Genomic DNA, 3,362 nt, shown 5'->3' on the forward strand with positions numbered 1-3,362 from the left:
CTTGGAGAGCGATCCTTCGGATGAAACTGTTTTAACCGAGGTCCCGTGTCGCAGTAGGTGCTGGCACGAAAAAGATTCCTCCCTACTCAATGGCCCTTTAAAGGACAAAATTTGCAGCTCTCCATTGGCAAGTGGTGGCGTCTTTATATGAGTGAATTATTCTCGAGAGGGACGTTAAACAACATACAATCAACATTCAAGAAACCAAAGGAGACTAAAGGTGAGACAGAACTTTGCATTAAGCAATTGTTCAATCCATTCAACAATACTCAATATACGCACACGGGATATTACTCCTCAAAAATTTACTTCTCTAGTAATGAAGAATTAAAATTTTTACAAACTATGACACTACAACGCCAACCTACATGTCTCGCTAATCAATACAATATATAGTTTATAAATACATTTACACAAAATTCTGAATCAAAACATGAAGCTCATCATAATTTCATGAAGACAAATGAGCAGAGCATAGTATACAGTGTGATAAGGTATGTAAGTTAAAATATACATGAATTATAATAATTCAATTAATATTTAATAACTGCCATTTTGAGAAGAGTTTATCTTACAGAAAAAAAGATTAACAAAATATTAGCAGCACCTGACAAATGCATCATCTATACTTGCACATAAATAGTGTCCTAATCATGCCAAAGCTAACAATTTAGACAAATATCTTACTATAACTTGTAAATTGCAAGTAATGTATAATAATCTTTCTTATTTTCATGCACAGTCTTAGAACAAGGACACTAAGCTCTTGGTTAGCAAAAATATTAATGGTAAATACACAAATTAATTTCATTACAAGGATTAATGCTTGAAATAACAATAAAAAAAATTACAAATAAACCATTCCATTCCTAACATTATCTCCCAATTAACATAAAATGTTTGACAATATGCTTACTACAAGAGTATTTTCATCACCAAGTCTTATACTTATTACTCAAATTTACCAAGTTATTATTATTCTAACGTCTCTTATTAAAGTATAGTCGATTGTAACTGAAGTGGTCCGGCCTGAGGAGATCCACTATATCGGACTGGTGCTCGGAGGATCTTAGGGGAGGCTTTGCGAGTATCTTCTTTGGCACCACTTTCACCATGGATTTCAGTCTTTTAGGAACCTTCTTTGGTGATCTTGATTTACAGGGGATTGGATTGTACTTCTCTCCCTCTCCCGGACTGCTCAAACTTGGAGGAAGCACCTGGATCGTTTACCTTTTTCCTGAGATCGGTGATGGTGGCCTGGTTCTCGTGGGTGACCCGCTTCTGTCTCAAGATCTCCCTCTGGAAGCGGGCAGCCTCTTCTTTAAGGGATGACTGGGGCTCCACTGGCTCCTGGACAAAGAACTCCATAAGAAGCTGCTGGTCCTCCTCAGTCAAAAGCTCGGGCAAGGTAGCTTCTGAATCCAGGACGGACGGCATAGCAGCTGCGGGAGGTGAAGGAGGAGGCGCGGAGGATATGGAAATGGTGAATGACAGTGACACAGGCGGTGGCACAGAAAGAATGGCAACAGGGAGAGTCACTGGCTTAGCTGGCCTCTTCCTGGATTCCCAGTGGTTGATGGACTCTTCCACCGTCAGGGTCCCCATCATCTCCTGTAAAACACTGCTGTTACCACGGACCTCCATGAAACCAGAACCCTCAGCGTTCTCCCCTGCCTGCATCTTGTGTTCCAAATACCACTTAGGATGCTTCGAGAACTTAGCCTTATGGACGGAAGTAAAGTTACAGAGGGTACAATAGTATGGGTAATCATCATAAGTGAGATGCTTCAGAAAGATATGATTAGAAACCGCCAACTTCTCTCCCTTGAAACCACAGGGTTGACACTGGTACACATGTCCTCTCTTCTCAGTGGATGCTCTTAACATGGATGACATAATCTAAAATGAAAAAATAACATATTACTGGTAATTATGTATTAAATAAACCAACAATATAGTTGGTCAATCACAACCAATAACAAATATTGGTAACATCCTAATGTAATCATTCAAATATCACCCCCCACGCATAGGTTGAAAATTGTTCTCAATACAAGCAATTCATAGACATCCTTGATCAGGTAAACTTTTTTTTTTATTAAGGATTGATTGATTGATTGTTTAATGTCCCTCTCGAGAATTTTTCACTTATATGGAGACGCCACCTCTTGCCGGTGGAGAGCTGCAAATTCTGTCCTATACTCGGCACTCATGATCAGGACCATTGAGCAGGGAGGGATCTTTTTCGTGCTAGCACCTACTGCGACACGGGACCTCGGATTATACGGTCTCATCCGAAGGACCGGTCTCCACGTCCCACAGTGGGATTTGAACCCGCGACGTAAGGACTGACTCCTTACTTCGCGACTCTAGAGCAGACGCTCTAACCACTGCGCCACGCGGACGAGTTTTATTAAGGAAATGAAAACATCATAACAGGTATACATCAGAAAATCACAATGTGCACTAGTCCACCTAACTAAATTATTTTAATTTCTGTACAATGTTCTGGACCCATTTCGGTGGCTGACTTCCACGATATGGCAGTAATTAGGGCCCCGCTCACAGAGTGCCAGTGGTCAGTGAATGTGCACTGACCTTGAACAAAGTTTCTAGGTCAAAGTCAAAAACATGCTTTCCGTTTAAATTCTTGTCTGGTGCATTTTTTCTCTTTCCTTGGCTTAATCTGGCTCATACTTCACCCACAGAGTGCCTTTGGTTAAATGGTGTGCAGTGACCTTGAATCATGTTTCTAGGTCAAAGGTTAAACTCATAGCAAAATTATATGAAAAATCCTTGTTCTGAGCATATCTCTGCTCCAATGTGGCTCATACCTCACTCACAGAGTGTCTTTGGGTGAAGGGTGTGCAGTGACATTAAACCATGTTTGTAGGTCAAAGGGTAAGACCTTAACAGAATTATGTTGAAATCCTTCGGGTAAAGAGTGTGCAGTGACCTTGAACCATGTTTCTAGGTCAAAGGTTAAGATCATAGCAAAATTATATGAAAAATCCTCGTCCGGATCAAATCTTCTTTTCCCTTGGTGCAATTAGGCTCATAATTCACTCACATAGTGCTTTTCGGTAAAGGGTGTGCAGTGACCTTGAACCATGTTTCTAGGTCAAATTTGAAGGTCATAGCAGAATTATAAAAAAAAAATCTTTGTTTGGAGCATGTTTTTTCTCCCCTTTGTCCAATTTGGCTCATACTTCACTCACAGAGTGCCAGTAGTCAGTGAATGTGCAGTGACCTTGCACAAAGTTTCTAGGTCAAAGTCAAAAATATCCTTCTGTTTAAATTCTTGTCTGGAGCATATTTTCACTTTCCTTGGCCTAATCTGGTCCATACTTCACAGAGTGCCT

Source organism: Saccostrea cucullata, unplaced genomic scaffold, assembly GCF_032062105.1.
Source record: "Saccostrea cucullata isolate Sc308-1 unplaced genomic scaffold, CSIRO_AGI_Scuc_v1 ctg2979, whole genome shotgun sequence".
Taxonomy (NCBI): Eukaryota; Metazoa; Mollusca; class Bivalvia; order Ostreida; family Ostreidae; genus Saccostrea; species Saccostrea cuccullata.